The sequence below is a fragment of the Podarcis gaigeae genome, assembly GCF_964106915.1.
Source record: "Podarcis gaigeae genome assembly, chromosome: 4".
Classification (NCBI taxonomy): domain Eukaryota; kingdom Metazoa; phylum Chordata; class Lepidosauria; order Squamata; family Lacertidae; genus Podarcis; species Podarcis gaigeae.
In genome coordinates, this window is record NC_139677.1 from 107,184,778 (window position 1) to 107,203,655 (window position 18,878).

The following is an 18,878-nucleotide window of genomic DNA, read 5'->3' on the forward strand; positions in this document are numbered from 1 at the left end:
AGAAAACTTCCCGGGGCAGGACCCCGGTATGGGCCCCCCCAATATTTTTTATAAGTTGGCGCCCCTGTTCCTCACTATTATGAGCTGAATAAAGAGCATGAAATCCACACACGACTCCGAGCATATTTCAACTTGGCTCTTGCAAACCCAACCTGCTCTGCTAGTAACTCGGCACGTGGGCCTCAGTGCAAGGACGGCTGTCGTAACTTGTGTGTTGTGCAAACTCTTTAGGCGGCATGGCGTTGGCACCAGGCTGGGGAGTGGGCTGAAATAGTCGATTGGGCAGTGGTCCCCCTTAATGGATGCCACGTGGCTGTTGCATCAAAGTGCCGGCTCCCCTGACTACCTCCTGTTACGGGAACATCCCCCAGGCTCACTTGGATTGTCCAACAAAGACACCAGTCAAGAGTATTGGAGCAAAACAGCAGCCAGGTGGCCTGATCTTTATTGTTGCAACAAGACTTCAAACTACCACATGGAAGAAGCAGGAAGAAGCACTGGACAAAGGAAGGCTCCGCTTCTTCCCTGGGGGGTGGCGGATCAGCAGGAGGCTGCCGCTTCTCCCTGGGGCGTGTCTCAGTTGTACCAGCGGGCCATGTCATGAGCCACCACCCCAACCAGCTTGTGGAAGGCATGGTGGTAAGCAGGGGTGAATTCCTGTCCAAGGGGGGCTAGCAGGAGGGTGATGAGGACCTCGCCCAGGAGCTGGAAGAGAAAAGAGCGAGTGACTCCTTTTGCCAGGGGGCCCATGTGTGGCTTGCCCTCTCCCCACAACAAATCCCACAACGGATTCAACAGACTGAGTTTGAATCCTGACAAGACAGAAGCACTGTTTAGGGTGGACTGGGAGCCAGGGGCGCCGACTTATAAAAAATATTGGGGGGGCCCATACTGGGGTCCTGCCCCGGGAAGTTTTATAAGATCCGCTCCCGGCCCGTTGCTGCTGCTGCCGCCCGCCTCGTGGCCCCCTCGCCAGCTGAGGGAGGGAGAGAGACCGAGAAGGAGAGAGATGCGTGGTGGGCAAGGCAAGTGCCCGCCGCGCCTCGCCTCCCACCGCCCCTCGTGCCGGCCGCCCCCTCCCCTCCCTTCCCCGCGCGCGCTCGCTCGCCCTCCTCACCCCAGCTCTTGGCCGTTCGCCCCAGGAACTCGCCGCTGTTGGGGTTGTAGATGAACCTCCGCCACTCGGCCATAGACTGGCTGAAGGGCTTCTCCTCCTCCTTGGCCATAGCGCGCGAGAGAGAGAGAGAGAGAGAGGCTGGAAAGAGAGAGGGAGCTCGGCGGTTCGCGGGCGGCGGTTTTTCCCCTGCCGAAACAACAGCGGCTCCTCAGAACCGCTAAGTAACTCTCCCTCAGGCGCCCGGCGGGAGAGCAGAAGAGAGGAAAAGGAAAGAGGGGCTGGGCCAGTCGCACGCACCGAGCAAAACTACTCGGGCCGCCTTTTACTACCGTAATAATTATTTGTTTTAACTCATTACTGAATGTATTTTAAAAGGTAACTATCATCAAACAAGGGAAATAAAAAATACCAACATAATTTTGTGATTTTACAAAGCATAATATAACTACAGTGGTGCCTCGCAAGACGAAATTAATTCGTTCCGCAAGTCTTTTCGTCTTGCGAGTTTTTCGTCTTGCGAAGCACGTTTCCCATAGGAATGCATTGAAAATCAATCAATGCGTTCCTATGGAAACCGCCTTCAGACCAGGTTTGGGGACAGTCTGTCCCCCGACCTCTTCTGAAGGCCGACGGGGGGGCGAAAGTCTTTGCTTCCCCCCCCTTCCCGGGACAGCGGAGACTTCTCCGCTGTCCTGGGGCGATTTTAAAATGCTGGCGGGCGGCAGCGAAGCCTTCGCTGCCGCCCGCCAGCATTTTAAAAACCCCGGGACAGCGGAGGACTTCTCCGCTGTCCGGGGCGATCTTAAAATGCTGGCGGGCGGCAGCGCTGCCGCCCGCCAGCATTTTAAAATCCCCCGGGAAGGCAGGCAGGGGGGACAAAGACTTTTGCCCCCCACCCGCCTTCAGAAGAGGTCCAGAGGGCTCTCCAAGCTGCGGATAGCAGCCTGCTGCCCCGCGCGAGGGGCAGACATTCGCAGCTTGGGGAGCCCTGCAAGACTTCCCCTGCAGGGCTCCCCAAGCGGCGAATGTCTGCCCCGCACGAGGGGCGCTCTGCTTAAGAGTGCCCCTCGCGCGGGGCAGCAGGCTGCTATCCGCAGCCTAGGCGGGAACTCTTCTGAAGGCTGGGGGGAGAAGGGCTTTCCTCCCCACCGCCAGCCTTCAGAACAGCCTTCTGAATGTTGGCGGTGGGGAGGAAAACCTTCCTCCCACCGCAAGTCTTCAAGACAGGTCCGGGAACAGAGGAGAAGCGCTGCGCACCTTCCCCTCTGTTCCCGGACCTGTCCTGAAGGCTTGCGGTGGGAGGAGGGCTTTCCTCCCCACCGCCAACATTCAGAATGCTGTTCTGAATGTTGGCGGTGGGGAGGAAAAACCCTCCTCCCACCGCAAGCCCCGGGAACAGAGGAGAAGCCCTTCGCGCCTTGTCCTCTGTTCCCGGACCTCCCACCGCAAGCCTTAGGACAGGTCCAGGAACAGAGGAGAAGGCGCGCTGCGCTTCCCCGCTGTCCCCGGAGATTTCCCTATGGGCTTTCGTCTTGCGAAGCAAGCCCATAGGGAAATTCGTCTTGCGAAGCCGCTAAAAAATCGGAAAACCCTTTCGTCTTGCGGGTTTTTCGTTTAGCGAGGCATTCGTCTTGCGGGGCACCACTATACCGTATTTTTCGCTCTATAACACGCACCTGACCATAACACGCACATCGTTTTTAGAGGAGGAAAACAAGGGAAAAAAACATTCTGAATGAAACAGTGGATGTATCATTTTTGTGCTTCATGCTGTGGTGAATTTGGGGTGACCCAATGCAAAGATCCTGAGGATCCATGTGGATCCATGTTTTGTAACCACGTTTTTGCACCATTGCAGCCCCAGGCAACAGTGGGTGCGTGATTTTGGGGGGGCAGGCTGTAGCCATGGACATGCTATGTGCTCTGATGGTGAATTTGGGCTGACCCAATGCAAAGATTCTGAGGATCCATGTGGATCCATGCTTTTTAACCACATTTTTGCACCATTGCAGCCCCAGGCAACAGTGGGTGCGTGATTTTTGGGGGGCAGGCTGTAGCCATGGACATGCTATGTGATCTGATGGTGAATTTGGGCTGACCCAATGCAAAGATCCTGAGGATCCATGTGGATCCATGCTTTTTAACCACATTTTAAGTGGGGAGGGAAGGAAAAACACAGAAGGGACACGGAGCAGGAGAGGGGTGTGCAGAGAAGCAGCTGGCTAAGAATGCAGGAGAGGGGTATAACAGGAGGAGGGAGGAAAGGAAGGCAAAAGTTTTCCCTCACCTACCCACACAAGTCAGCGAGCTCGCGCGCTCTCTCTCGCTCTCTCTCTCTCTCTCTCTCTCTCCCTCCTGCACGGAGCACAGAGACACACTCTGCTTTCCCTCTGCCTGGAGGGGAGGGGCTTTCCCTGCTCTTTGTTCCGTTTGAGCAAACACAGCAAGGAAACAGAGCAGGGTGGGCAGTAAGACCCTGAGGCAGATGCCGGAAAAATACGGTAATAATTTTCTTAAATTATTGGGGGGGCGGAGCTCCCCCAAACGAATTTTTGAGGGGGTTCGGGCCCCCTCAGGCCCCATGGAGTTGGCACCTATGCTGGGAGCAGGCAGCTGTGGGGGGGGGGACTCCCTGGTCCTGAATGGGGCAACTGTGCCCCTGAAGGACCAGGTACGCAGCCTGGGAGTCATTTTGGACTCACAGCTGTCAATGGAGGTGCAGGTTAATTCTGTGTCCATCGCGGCTGTCTACCAGCTCCATCTGGTACGCAGAATGAGACCCTCCCTGACTGTCTGGCCAGAGTGGTGTATGCTCTAGTTATCTCCCGCTTGGACTACTGCAATGCCCCCCATGTGGGGCTACCTTTGAAGGTGACGCGGAAACTGCAACTAATCCAGAATGCGGCAGCTAGACTGGTGACTGGGAGGGGCTGCTAAGACCGCCGAGCACAATTCAAAGTTTTGGTGTTGACCTTGAAAGCCCTAAAAGGCCTCAGCCCTGTATACCCAAAGGAGGGTCTCCACCCCCATTGTTTAGCCCAAACCCTGAGGTCCAGATCCCGGGGCCCATATTTTGAATGCAGCTCTTGCACAGGGATGGGGAACCTGGGGTCTTCCGGATGTGGTCTGACTCTGCTTCCCATTGGCAGGCAGTGGGCTCCCAATCCCTGCCCTTGTTTAACCTCCCTCTCTTCCTACCCCTGCCGCTTCCAACTCTCCCTCTGCTTTTCTCTCCCCAAGCTGTCAAACCTGAATGTGAGTTCCCTGGGGCAGAGTCCTGTCCTACATTTCAAGGGCCCTCAATTGATAAACGGCAAAATAATAATAATCACCATCATCATCTGAAAGTGAAATTAATTATGCTCGATGGGCTCAATTATCCTCAAGAGACAAGCGATTGAAACTCTGTTTGCAATGCTTTCTTGGGCCCTACTTCCTCCCCGACAACATCCACACCTTCCTCCCTTCCCTGGCCTTGGACACGGCTGTCCGACATCCCGCCCCCATAACCAGCAACTCAGCACCACTAGCGCGGTCTGCAGAGGGTGAACATGAAACCCCTAGAGGTGTTTTGTATACATATATAATATACATCCCCTCCTGTAACACGGCCAATCTCCCAGCGCCACCCACCCTTCACATTCCACCAAATTTAATTTTACATACAACCAGCTCATTAAGAAATGTGCACAATCCATTTCTCTTCTTTTGCGTCTCAGAAGCCGTCAAGATGCTGCACAATGTGGTCCCTCCTGTCCCTTTCGCTGTTCTTGTTTCCACCTTCAGGCTCCAAGGAGGTGGGCTGATGTAGTAATCTCCACAAAATCCTGCTCTCCTCTCCTTCCTCCCCCTGAACTCAGAAATCTTCCTGCTTAGCAGACAGTCGATCCAGTTGTCACCCCTCTGAAAGCAGCAATCCCTCTTGCTGTTAGGGCTTCTGGGCTAGCTGCGCAGCCTGCATTCACTCCATAAGACACACACACATTTCCCCTGACTTTTTAGAAGGGAAAAAGTGAGTCTTATAGAGCAACAAATAAGGTAATCTCCACAAATCCTGCTCTCCTCTCCTTCCTCCCCCCCCCGAACTCAGAAATCTTCCTGCTTAGCAGACATTCGATCCAGTTGTCACTCCTCTTTTCTTCTTTCCTGCTTTTTTTTCTCAGGAGGAAGTCCTAAAGGGGGGGGGGGTCAAAATCCCTCAAAAGTCCCTCAAGGTTGTTACTCTCCATCTTCTTTTAGGCAAAGTCCTGACTTCTATAACTAATCCATTGCAAAGAGGCAAATTTAAAGTCCGCTCTTCCCGAAATCTTTGCATTCCTTGCTTCAGGGGAAGGGAGATGACGCAGATCCCGAAAAAGCCCCATAACTTAAAACATTCCCTCCCCTCCTTGCCCCGTTCAAGCAAAGCAGAAATCAGTGTCTTTCCAAAGAGATGCTTTTCTCCTGCAGCAGAAATCAGGATCCCTTTGAAGGGGGCGTTGGCTCTTCGCTTGCCAATTGTGTCCCCATTCAAAGCTGTCCCCCGCCCTCCCCACGGGAGTTGGCCAGGGCTGTTCTGGGACAGTCTGAAATCCTTTGCTGAAGGAGTCAGGCAGCTTTCTGGGCCAGCGAATGGCCTGAGGGCGCCAGGAAGGCGCTTGCTCTGCAACCGAGGACACCTGGCTGGCAGTCAGAAGGACAAAAGCCCCAGGGGGAGCGGCTGCTTCCAAGCCTGGGACTGGGGGAGAACCTCGCCTCTGCTTCGTCTGGGAGACAGGGATGTCCATCCCGGCTCACAAACCCCCCAAAATAAATTAACGGACGAGCGCGGGTCGTGCCCATTCTATACCCTCGGAAGGTTAGGGGAGACCTGCCCCATACCCCCATAGACCTCCGCCTGGGACCCCCAAAGGGCGACTTGCCGGGTTCGATGCCCCCCTGGCGCTTTATTTTGCATCGCTTTGTTTGACATTCCAATGAAGGTGGTAAACTCCTTTGATGTTATTATGGGTGTGAAATATGTTGGCGAGGGTGTTTATTGGGTTGTATTTGTTTTCATTTGATTATGTGTTTTGTGTTTTTATATCATAATTCCATCCTGTGAACCCCCAAATTTAATGAAGAAATAAACGGATAAAACGAAATGAATGGCCCTCTCTTTCTGCCGATTAAGAGGCAGCTCCGTCCCCGACACCCATCTGGAAAGAGGCAGGGAGGGGCATTGCGGGGGGAGAGTGGCCCTTGGGGGTCTCTCTGGGTGGCCATGTTGGTACCCCCACCCCTTATTCAGAGGGATGGAATCCAGAGCAGGGGAAGGGTCCGCATCCCCCTCTGAGTCTCTCACCCCCAATTTCTCCATAGTAGAAAGAACAGAGAGGGCAACAGAACAGGAGCAAATACCAAGAAATGGGTGGGGAGACAACCAATGAGACCGGGGGGGGGCATGGGAGCATCGGGGGGGGACCTTGCCAGGAATTTTGGGGATAAAAGATTTGGGGACACAGCAGGGGTCTCTGGCTCTGAAAAGCACTGCAGCTTGGAGGGGGCAAAATGCCATAGCGCCCTAAAACCCCCCACTGGTGCTTAATGATTCCTCTTGAGTGACAGAGAAGATCCCCCCTTTCCACGCCCCCCCAACTAACCCCCCACCCCCAGGCCTGTCCCCTCCCTCTGTCCCAGAGAAGGAGACACAGGAAACCAGGTCAGATTGCAGAGGGAGGATTTATTAGAGGGTCAAGAGTCACATGGGGGTAGGAAGGGGAGACCAGCAGGAGGCGGCCGCTTCTCCCTGGGGGTGTCTCAGTGGGACCGGCAGGCCAGCGCATGAGCCACCACCCTGACCAGCTTGTGGAAGGCATGGTGGTAAGCTGTGGTGAATTCCTGTCCAAAGGGGGTGGGTGATGAAGACTTCAACAGGAGCTGGAAGAGAAAAGAGGGGGTGACTCCTTCTGCCAGGGGACCCTTGACCTCCCACCAGATGTCAAGGAAATGAAAAACTAACTGAAATCTGAATGCAACCCTGTAACAGGAAATGTCTAATGTCTTACCATGTTTTATGTCCTGTAAGCCATCCTGAGTGACACACACACAGCACCCCCCAGTTCCCCCCGCCAGGCATCCCCTTGGGGCGGCGGAGCAGCCTCACCCTGAAGTTGAGGTGGTCTATGTGGAGCTTGTCGCAGAGCAGTTCACGCAGCTCGGAAGAAGCCTCCTTGACCTTGTGGAAGGAGGGCTGGAGAGGATCCTAATGAGAGGGCAGAGCTGGAGAGGTCCCCGAAGTTAGGGAACAAACGCCAGGTCCAGGGGAAGACGATAAACAAGCTGGAGAGAAGGAAGGAAGGAAGGAAGGATAAAAAGAGAGGCATGGATGGTTATTATCCAGGTGGAAAGAGGAGTTCCTGCCCAACCTGCCCAGAGAGGCGACCACCCCTGGATTTACCAGACAAGGGTCTCCCCACCCAAGTCTGCCACGTCCACTTTGCTCCAGGAAGTGTTGATGAGCTGCTTCTCTTCGGCGGTCCACTGCACCATGATGGCTGGCTGGGAGCTTCTCTCGGCTGCTGAAGAAAACCTTCTGAGTTGAGCTGGAGCTTCTTCCAGGGCTGGAGCCTTTTATACCCTGCGCCAAAGCTCCTCCTCCCAGATTTACAGAAGCCAACCTGGTTTCTGATTTGATCTAAGAATGTCCTGCTTTTCCTGAAGACATGCCTATTTTCCCCTGAGAAATCCTGGAGGGTATGGAGTAATGCCACGCCTGTGCCAAGGAGACAAGCAAGTATAAAGGCTTTAGAAGACATCTGAAGGCAGCCCCAAAGGAGCGTCTCCACCCCCATCGCTCAGCCAAGACACTAAGGTCCTCCTCCTCCGGTGATTCAGCTACAGGGTACCAGGCAAAGGGCCTTCTTGGCTGTGGCTCCCTCCCTGTGGAAAGACATCAGATGTCAACCTGGGTGGCCTGAAAGACGGACTAGGCAGATTCATGGAGGAGAAGCTATAGTGGCTCCTAGTCTGGCTGGCTTTTCTCTCCCCCCACCATCAGAGGCAGCAATGCTTCTGAATCCCATCTGTGTATTTGCCCAGACTAGTTCAGGTGACCTTTCAAGGGGCGCAGAATCATGTTTCTCCAGAGAAACGCCTGGCTGTGGCCTGAACTTTTCTGGCTGTACGACTTTGGGTTACATTAGAAGTCCTCAATTCTTTCAGCATTCCTGCCCCCTTTTGTACACCTGTTCTGCTTCAAAGCCCATATTGTGAACGAAGCTCTTGCTCAGGGATGGCGAACCTGAGGTCTTCCGGATGTGGTCTGACTCTGCTTCCCATCCCCACTGACATTTGGCAGGCAGTGGGCTTCCTTGTTGAACCTCCCTGTCTTCCTACCTTTGCCACTTCCAACTCTCCCTCTGCTGTTCTCTCCCCACGCTGTCAAACCTGAATGTGAGCTCCCTGGGGCAGAGTCCTGTCCTACATTCCAAGGGCCCCTACTTGATAAATGGTGAAATAATAATCATCATCTGTAAGTGCACTTAATTATCCTCAATGGGCTCAATTATCCTCAAGCGATTGCAACTCTTTTTGCAATGTTTTCTTGGGCCCTGGTACAGATCAGGGCATGTGGCCAGGATTGCCCAGGGCCACCCCTGTCATTGGGAGTGAGGTGGCTGCTTCAGGGGCAGATGCTGGGCTGGAGCACACAGGGGTGAGGCATCGTAGGACAAACACAGCCTGCCACCCCCAAGCTGGCTTGCTGCCTTCAGGTGCAGGAGAGAACATTGTCCCATCTCCAGCGCTGAAGACAAAGATTCAGCTTCCAGATGAATCACGGGAGCTGCAGTTTGTTAAGTATTGTGGCTCTTTGAGGGGGTAAGCTACACTTCCCAGAAGTCTTTGGGGAAAATAATGTGCTTTCACTGTACGTTGAGTACAGAGCCTTAGAAGATTTGGGTTTCCTCATCCTTGCTGAGGGTTGGGACAAAACCCATCACCCTCATGCCCTGGCTGACCACCATCAGTGACAGAGCACTGGGCTAAATGGAGCTTGGTCCAAACTGACAGGGCCGTTTCAAATTTCCCAGGAACTTGCCCTAAAGCCCTGCCAGAGGTATCTATTTCTCTGTGATGGGAGTTACCTGTGAGTAAAAAGGTAAAGGTAAAGAGACTCCTGACCATTAGTTCCAGTCGTGCCCGACTCTGGGGTTGTGGCGCTCATCTCGCTTTATTGGCCAAGGCAGCCGACATACAGCTTTCAGGTCATGTGGCCAGCATGACTAAGCCACTTCTGGTGAACTAGAGCAGCGCACAGAAACACTGTTTACCTTCCGGCCAGAGCGGTACCTATTTATCTACTTGCACTCTGATGTGCTTTCGAACTGCTAGGTTGGCAGGAGCAGGGACCGAGCAATGGGAGCTCACCCCGTCACGGGGATTTGAACCGCCTACCTTCTGATCGGCAAGTCCTAGGCTCTGCGGTTTAACCCACAGCACCACCCACATCCCAATATCTGTGAGTAAGACCCATCAAATTCAAGAAGCAGTCGTTAAGAGTCGTCAACAGGCTCATCACAGCTATCACCCATTCCCACCACCCTTCTGAGTAATACCCCTCCCCACCTTCTCACTATATAGAAGGGTCTGGTGACTTCTGTTTCAGTGTATCTGAAGAAGTGTGCATGCACACGAAAGCTCATACCAAGAAATAACTTAGTTGGTCTTTAAGGTGCTACTGGAAGGATTTTTTTTTGTTTTAATCCGCTTCTGGCAGACCAGAGCAGTGCACGGAAATGCTGTTTAACCATTTGCAAAAGGATACATTCTTAATTGCCTGCACAGTCCGGGAGGAATAGAAATGTTTTCAGCAGGCAACTACAGCTTTGCATTTAAGGTGCCCCCTGAATCTCCAGTGGCAGAGAGTTCCACTGGCCTGAGGACATGAAAGATTCAATTTCTCTCTGTTGTCAAACGAGTCTCGCCAACAACCAGTGTTTGCTCCTGCAGACTGAGTTATGCTCCTTTAATTCCAATGCTCGCTTGGCGAAAGTATATTTTTGCTGTGTCAGAATCGCTGCTGCTTGGGTGATCTGCAGCAGAGTCATTTTCATCTCCTCCTGAGCAACAGGTCGGCCTCTTGCAGCCAGAGCTATCAGGGGGAGCCAGGCCTGACTCAGGAGGAGGCTGGGCAGATTTGCAAAGTGGTGAAGAGAAGGGGCTGCAGGATCAGGACCCCAAGCAGGGACCGTGCACCACAGCCTTCCAGAAAGGGATGCCTGAGCAGCTCCTGTTCCAGCCCTGTGAAGAAAGCAAGGGGAGCTCTGAGTGGAGAGGAGAGGCAGCTACAAGGCGCCATGATAGTACTTCTTCTTCATCATCATCATCATCAAAATTTGTAGGCCGCCTTATACCCGCAGGTCTCAGGCAGTTCACAGGATAAAATCACAATGTAAAAACACGAAATGCACATTGAAAACAGAAGCAGCCCAATATGTGCCATGGACTTGGGGAGTGTTGAAGGAGAGGCAGCTGTCGTCGGGTGCAAGATAAAGGGCCAAGGAGACTTGCGTTCAAACCCCGCCAAAAAGCTTGCCTCTCCTTTGTCCTGCCCCCCCTCCCAGGGTCTTTGTGGTGATTCAATGGGACAAGAAGACCCATATTCCAAACTCCTTCGCAGATTACGAGGACACAACCAGGATCGATAAACGGGAGGCTACTCCGAGTTCTAAGCATGACATTCAAGGCAGGCCCTCCAAGCGTCCCTCTTTCCTAGTTTCTGATTTGATCCCGGAATGTCCCACTTTCCCTTAGGATATCCCTGTTTTCATCGGGGAAATGGTGGAGGGTATGGAGTCATGCAACCCCTGAGCCAAGGAAATAAGTAACTATACGACCTTTAGAAGACATCTGAAGGCAGCCCTGGAAAGGGAAGCTTGTGAATGTTTTATTGTGTTTTTGTATATGTTGGAAGCCTCCGAGAGTGGCTGCGGCAACCCAGTCAGATGGGCAGGGCATGAATTATATTCTCTTAGGGAATAGGATGTCCCTATTTCCACCAGACGGAGAGGGATGTCAGGGCAGCCGGCACTTTGATGCAACAGCCACGTGGCATCCATTAAGAGGGACCGCTGCCCAGTTGACTGTTTCAGCCCACTCCCCAGCCTGGTGCCAACACCACGCAGCCCACAGTGTTTGCGCAACACACAAGTTACGACAGCCGTCCTTGGACTGAGGCCCACGTGCCGAGTTACTAGCAGAGCAGGTTGGTTTTGCAAGAGCCAAGAGATCCGGAAACTTAATCGTAGACCTGTAAGGGACTCCAGGGGTCATCTAGTCCAGCCCTCTGCAACGCAGGAATCTCAGCTGAAGCATCCCTGGCAATTGGCAATTCAACCTCTGCTTCAAAACCTCCAAGGAAGGAGAGTCCACCTCCGCTTGTGAGAGTCTGTTGCACTGCTGAACTGTTCTTACTGTCAGAGAGCTTTTCCGAATGATCAGCCGGAATCTCCTTTCTTGCATCTTGAAGCCTTTGGTTCGAGTCCTGCCCTCCAGAGCAGGAGAAAACAAGCATGCTCCTTCCTCGATGGGACAACCCTTGAGATATTTGAAGATGGCTCTCATATCTCCTCTCAGTCTCCTCTTCTCCAGGCTTAACATACCCAGCTCCTTCAACCGCTCCTCATACGGCTTGCCTTCCAGACCCTTGATCATCCTGGTCTCCCTCCTCTGCACACCTTCCAGCTTGTCCACATCCTTCTTAAACTGTAGTGCCCAGAAGTGGACACCATGTTCCAGGTGTGGTCTGACCAAGGCAGAAGAGAGCAGGACTATGGCTTCCCTGGATCTGGACACTAGACTTCTGTGGAAGCAGACTAGAATAGTATTAGCCTTTTTTTGCTGCTGCTGCGTCACACTGTGGACTCATGTTGAGCTTGTGGTCCACCAAGACCCCTAGATCCTTTTCACATGTACTGCTAGTAAGCCAGGTCTCCCCCACATTACATTGATTTTTATTTCTCCATTCCAATTATGCATAAAATAGTCTTTTAAAGTTTATTGTGCTTTTTCATATATTTCTTGATCATCTAATAAATTATCATTCAGTCTCCAATGAATAGTCTTCTGCAGCATTAGCTATCATTCCCAGTTTGGTGCCAATTGCAAATTGGATGAGCACCCCCTCAATTCTTTCATCCAAGTCCTTTATAAAGATGTCAAACAACGACAGACCCAGGACAGCACACTTCGCACATCACTTATCACTTCTCCCCAGGTTGATGAGGAACCATTAAGGAGTCCTCTTTGGGTTTGCTCAGTCAAGCAGCTACAAATCCACCAAATTGTTACCTTGTTCAACCTCCATTTAACAGCTTCCTTGCTAGAATATCATGGGGGATTTTGTCAAAAGGCTCACTGAATTCAAGATACACTATGTCCACAGCATTCCCCTGACCCACCAAGTTTGTAACTCCATCCAAAAAGAGAAAAAAGAAAGAAGGAAAGAAATCAGATTGCTCTGGCTGACTTATTTTGGGGAAACCTATGCTGGGTCTCAGTAATCGCAGCATCTTTTCCTAAATGCTAGTTGACCGACTGCTGACGTATCTAACAGGCTGAGCAAAAGAGCAACTGCTCTGGCTTACCTTCCGCTTCAGTTGGGGAACTGAAGCCCAGATCCTCAGTTATAGACGGCCCAGAGAGCCCCTCTTGGCTCTGCAGATCAGCCCATCCAGCTGACGGGACAAACGACCTTCCAGCCATCTTCAGCAGCCAGGATCACATACCCTCCAGCATTTCTCTGATGATAAGAGGGCCGTCCATCAGGCTAGCAATTCCCTCTGCCAGGAGAGCAAGGCAGCTGATGGACGGGCAGCTTTCAGGCCCTGATCATGCACAAGACCTTTGGTGCTGTTTTCTCACAGGAAAGTGTTTCTGGTTTTGTTTTGTTCAGAACTTTCCCCAGCCCTGCATCTGGGAAATGGTCAGTCAAAAAAAACAGGCAGCAACAGGACATAGAGACCCAAGTCAAGTGCTTTTCATATCAGCGTTGAGGGTCTTTGCTGCCTTGCAATGCACCAGTTACTCCACTAATGTTTTGATTTGCTTTTGCCAAGGAATTACGATTGCATCAACACCAGAAACTTAAATCACCTGCAAATCACTTCTGCTCCTTGCACTAAATAACCTCAGGTACAGTAGGTTTCTTGAGTTTAGATTTCTGTTAAGAGACTGCTGACACTTTTACACGACTACACACCCGAAGGTTGGTAGCAAGGATGAATCTTTAGTGGGAGATCTGCTCAGTTGTCCGCTGGGTGCCGTCTGGGGGACAGCCTGTCCTTTGGGTTGTGGGGAATGGATTCAGCCACGGTCTGGGGGGACGGACACATGTGTTCTTTCCCATGAGCTCAAGCGTGTGCTGGGTGAATCCTTTAGACTCCGCAAAGGACACCCCCTTCCATCTCTGCTTTCTCTAGCAGCACTTGTCATGGCGGACTAGCATGGCCTTTCTTAATGGCGCTGCAACTTGCAAAGCTCATCAGGAGCATAAGGGGGAAATGGATTAGGCACCTCTGAGAAGCCAAGAAATGCTGCCTGATGATTAGCAATGAATAATCTAGCACAGTCCTTCAGAGGAAGTCCCTGTTATTCCCATTTGACAGATAAGAACATACAGTGGAATGCAAACTAAGTTTGTTGAGCTTAGAACTCATCAAAACCAAGTTAATCATGGCCAATATAAATGGGATTTAAGGGCAACAAGTAACAGCGCAGTTCTCGGCGTGTCTAGCTAGAGGGGTGTCTTCTTGAATTTGATGGGTCTTACTCACAGATATTGGGATGTGGGTGGCGCTGTGGGTTAAACCGCAGAGCCTAGGACTTGCTGATCAGAAGGTCAGAGATTCAAATCCCAGTGACGGGGTGAGCTCCTGTTGCTTGGTCCTTGCTTCTGCCAACCCAGCAGTTCGAAAGCATGTCAAAGTGCAAGTAGATAAATAGGTACCGCTCTGGCAGGAAGGTAAACAGTGTTTCTGTGCGCTGCTCTAGTTCACCAGAAGTGGCTTAGTCATGCTGGCCAAATGACCCGGAAGCTGTATGTCGGCTCCCTTGACCAATAAAACGAGATGAGTGCCACAACCCCAGAGTCGGCCACGACTGGACCTAATGGTCAGGGGTCCCTTTACCTTTACCCTTTTACTCACAGGTAACTCCCATCACAGAGAAATAGATACCTCTGGCAGGGCTTTAAGGCGAGTTCCTGGGAAAATTGAAACTGCCCTGTCAGATTGGACCAAGATCCATTTAGCTGAGTGCTCTGTCACTGATGGTGGTCAGCCAGGGCATGAGGGTGATGGGTTTTGTCCCAACCCTCAGCAAGATGGGGAAACCCAAATCTTCTATGGCTCTGTACTCAACGTACAGTGAAAGCACATGATTTCCCCCAAAGACTGCTGGGAAGTGTAGTTTACCCCCTCAAAGAGCCACAATACTTAACAAACTGCAGCTCCCGTGATTCAGCTGGAAGCTGAATCTCTTTCTTCAGTGCTGGAGATGGGACAATGTTCTCTCCCGCACCTGAAGGCAGCAAGCCAGCTTGGGGGTGGCAGGCTGTGTTTGTCCTACGATGCCTCACCCCTGTGTGCTCCAGCCCAGCATCTGCCCCTGAAGCAGCCACCTCACTCCCAATGACAGGGGTGGCCCTGGGCAATCCTGGCCACATGCCCTGATCTGTACCAGGGCCCAAGAAAGCATTGCAAACAGAGTTGCAATTGCTTGAGGATAATCGAGTCCATTGAGGATAATTAATTGCATTTTCAGATGATGATTATTATTTCACCATTTATCATTTGGAATGTAGGACAGGACTCTGCCCCAGGGAGCTCACATTCAGGTTTGACAGCGTGGGGAGAAAACAGCAGAGGGAGAGTTGAAAGCGGCAGGGGTAGGAAGACAGGGAGGTTCAACAAGGGCAGGGATTGGGAGCCCACTGCCTGCCAATGGGAAGCAGAGTCAGACCACATTCCGGAAGACCTCAGGTTCCCCATCCCTGAGCAAGAGCTTCGCTCAGAATATGGGCTTTGAAGCAGAAGAGGTGTACAAAAGGGGGCAGGAGTGCAGAAAGAATTGAAGAATTCTAAACTGAGCCAAAGTCCTACAGCCAGAAAAGTTGAGGTCCCAGGCAGGCGTTTCTCAGGAGAAAGATGATTCTGTGCCCCTTGAAAGGTCACCTGAATCAGTCTGGGCTAATACACACAATCAAGTTTTATTGGCATGAGAATAGTTTAACAAAGTATTGCAGAATTCTAGGGACTTGAAGGTCGAATGTCTGCTGAAAGTTCTGTTGGAAATTCCTAGTGCTCCCTCACAGAACTCCATTTCCCAAGGTTCCTTGGGAATGACAAAGTCAGAGCCTTCTGGGTGAGGCCAAAGGAGACCCATCGAGTCCAGGATCCTCTTCTCCCAATGGCCAACTATGGACCCCAATGGGCAAGCAGGATTGAAGCCCCAGAGCCTCTCCCTTGATGCTGTTTCCTGCAAGTGGGATTCAGAAGCATCGCTGCCTAGTCCGTCTTTCAGGCCACCCAGGTTGACATCTGATGTCTTTCCACAGGGAGGGAGCCACTGCTAAGAAGGCCCTTTGCCTGGTACCCTGTAGCTGAATCACCGGAGGAGGAGGACCTCAGTGTCTTGGCTGAGCGATGGGGGTGGAGACGCTCCTTTGGGGCTGCCTTCAGATGTCTTCTAAAGCCTTTATACTTGCTTGTCTCCTTGGCACAGGGGTGGCATTACTCCATACCCTCCAGGATTTCTCAGGGGAAAATAGGGATGTCTTCAGGTAAAGCAGGACATTCTTAGATCAAATCAGAAACCAGGTCGGCTTCTGTAAATCTGGGAGGAGGCACTTTGGCGCAGGGTATAAAAGGCTCCAGCCCTGGAAGAAGCTCCAGCTCAGCCCAGAAGGTTTTCTCCAGCAGCCGAGAGAAGCTCCCAGCCCACAGCCAGCCATCATGACCGATCTCATCACCGCTATTTGGATGAGAATGGATGTGGCTGTCATTGGTGCGGAAGCCCTTGGAAGGTAAGTCCAGGGGTGGTCGCCTCTCTAAGCAGGTTGGGCAGGAGCTCCTCTTTCCACCTGGATAATAACCATCCATGCCTCTCCCTTTTTCCTTCCTTCCTTCCTTTGTTCCTTCTCTGCAGCCTGCTGGTGGTCTACCCCTGGTGCCAGAGGACCTTTGCTAACTTCGGGAACCTCACCAGCCCTGCCCTCTCATTAGGATCCTCTCCAGCCCTCTTTGCACAAGGTCAAGGAGACTTTTTCCGAGCTGCGTGAATTGCTCTGCGACAAGCTCCACGTGGACCCCCTCAACTTCAGGGTGAGGCTGCTCCCCCGCCCCAAGGGGCTGCCTGGCGGGGGGGGGACTGGGGGTGCCGTGTGTGTGTGTGTGTGTGTGTGTGTGTGTCACTCTGGGTGTCTCACAGGACATAAAACATTGTAAGACATTAGACATTTCCTGATACAGGGTTGCCTTCAGATTTCAGTTAGTTGTTTATTTCCTTGACATCTGGTGGGAGGGCATTCCACAGGGCGGGCCAAGAAGGCCCTCTGCCTGCTTCCCTGTAACCTCACCTCTCACAGTGAGGGAACCGCCAAAAGGGAGCTGGACCTCAGAGTCTGGGCTGAACAATGGGGGTGGAGACCCTCCTTTGGGTATACAGGGCTGAGGCCTTTTAGGGCTTTCAAGGTCAGCACCAAAACTTTGAATTGTGCTCGGCGATCTTAGCAGCCACTCCCAGTCACCAGTCTAGCTGCCGCATTCTGGATTAGTTGCAGTTTCCGCGTCACCTTCAAAGGTAGCCCCACATGGGGGGCATTGCAGTAGTCCAAGCGGGAGATAACTAGAGCATGCACCACTCTGGTGAGACAGTCTGCGGGCAGGTAGGGTCTCATCCTGTGGACCAGATGGAGCTGGGAGACAGCTGCCCTGGAAACAGAAATGACCTGTGCCTCCATTGACCTCTGTGAGTCCAAAATGACTCCCAGGGTCCGCACCTGGTCCTTCAGGGGCACAGTTACCCCATTCAGGACCAGGGAGTCCCCCCCCCACCCGCTTGCCCCCAGTCCACCGTAAACAGTGCTTCTGTCTTGTCAGGATTCAGTTTCAATCTGGTGAATCTGTTGTGGGATCTGTTGTGGGGAGAGGGTGTCCCACACATGGGCCCCCTGGCAGAAGGAGTCACCCTCTCTTTTCTCTTCCAGCTCCTGGGCGAGGTCCTCAGCACCCTCCTGCTAGCCCCCCCTTGGACAGAAATTCACCCCTGCTTGCCATCATGCCTTCCACAAGCTGGTCAGGGTGGTGGCTCATGCGCTGGCCTGCCGGTCCCACTGAGACACCCCCAGGGAGAAGCGGCCGTCTCCTGCTGGTCTCCCCTTCCTGCCCCCATGTGACGCTTGACCCTCTAATAAATCCTCCCTCTGCAATCTGACCTGGTTTCCTGTGTCTCCTTCTCTGGGACAGAGGGAGGGGACTGGCCTGGGGGTGGGGGGTAGAAACACCTCCTGTTAGTTGGGGGGCGTGGAAAGGGGGGGTTCTGTCACTAAAGAGGAACTATGGAGCACCACTGGGGGGTTTCAGGACTCTGTGGCACTTTGCCCCCCTCCCTGAAGCTGGAGTGCTTTTGGGAGCCAGGGACCCCCGCTGTTTCCCCAAATCCTTCATCCTCAAAGCTCCTGCCAGACTGACCCCCCCATGCCCCAATTGCCCCCCCCCCGTCATCTCCCCACCCAGTTCTGGCCAGTTGCCCTCTCTGTTCTTCCTACTGTGGAGAAATTGGGGGCGAAAGACTCAGAGGGTGTTGCGGACCCTTCCCCTGCTCTGGATCCCATCCCTCTGAATAAGGGGTGGGGGTACCAACATGGCCACCCAGAGAGACCCCCAAGGGCCACTCTCCCCCCGCAATGCCCCTCCCTGCCTCTTTCCAGATGGGTGTCGGGGACGGAGCTGCCTCTTAATCGGCAGAGAGAGGGGGGAATTCATTTCGTTTTATCCATTTATTTGTTTATTAAATTTGGAGGTTCACAGGATATAAAAACACAAAACACGTAATCAAATAAAAACAAATACAAACCAATAAACACCCCCGCCAACATATTTCACACCCATAATAACATCAAAGGAGTTTACCACCTTCATTGGAATGTCAAACAAAGCGATGCAAAATAAAACGCCAGGGGGGCAGCGAACCCGGCAAGTCGCCCTTTGGGGGTCCCAGGCGGAGGTCTATGGGGGTATGGGGCAGGTCTCCCCTAACCTTCCGAGGGTATAGAATGGGCACGACCCGCGCTCGTCCGTTAATTTATTTTTTTTGGGGGGGGTTGTGAGCCGGGATGGACATCCCTGTCTCCCAGACGAAGCAGAGGCGAGGTTCTCCCCCAGTCCCAGGCTTGGAAGCAGCCGCTCCCCCTGTGGCTTTTGTCCTTCTGACTGCCAGCCAGGTGTCCTCGGGCGCAGAGCAAGCGCCTTCCTTGCGCCCTCAGGCCATTCGCTGGCCCAGAAAGCTGCCTGGCTCCTCCAGCAAAGGATTTCATTTTTATTTTTATTTTAACATTTTTATTGCATTTTCAGTTTACAGAAGAAAAAAGAAGAAAAAAGAATCTAAAATACATTTATAAATTGTTAGCTGGACTTCCCCACACCTCCCTCCCCCTGCGTTCTTTACAATAAAACATATCAGCAAATTATTACCTTGTTTCGTATCTTATTTATATCTTTCAAAATATTTTACTTCTGAATTT

The 18,878-nt window shown here is 52.4% G+C and overlaps 2 long non-coding RNA genes across 2 annotated transcripts in view; one reads left to right on the plus strand and one right to left on the minus strand.

Moving 5' to 3' along the window:
* The window catches only part of LOC310843859, a 33,120-nt gene extending 15,551 nt beyond the window's left edge, over nt 1–17,569 (plus strand). Inside the window, exons 2-4 of the long non-coding RNA XR_014563710.1 lie at nt 15,693–16,160; nt 16,283–16,458; nt 17,343–17,569. This is a non-coding gene — a long non-coding RNA (uncharacterized lncRNA). The remainder of the gene's footprint in view (nt 1–15,692; nt 16,161–16,282; nt 16,459–17,342) is intronic.
* LOC310843840 lies at nt 574–12,908 on the minus strand. The gene is made up of 4 exons (XR_014563678.1): nt 12,724–12,908; nt 7,536–8,017; nt 7,242–7,417; nt 574–705 (listed from the first exon to the last, which is right to left on the minus strand). It is a non-coding gene; the product is annotated as an uncharacterized lncRNA (long non-coding RNA).
* Nucleotides 17,570–18,878: the final 1,309 nt, after the last annotated feature.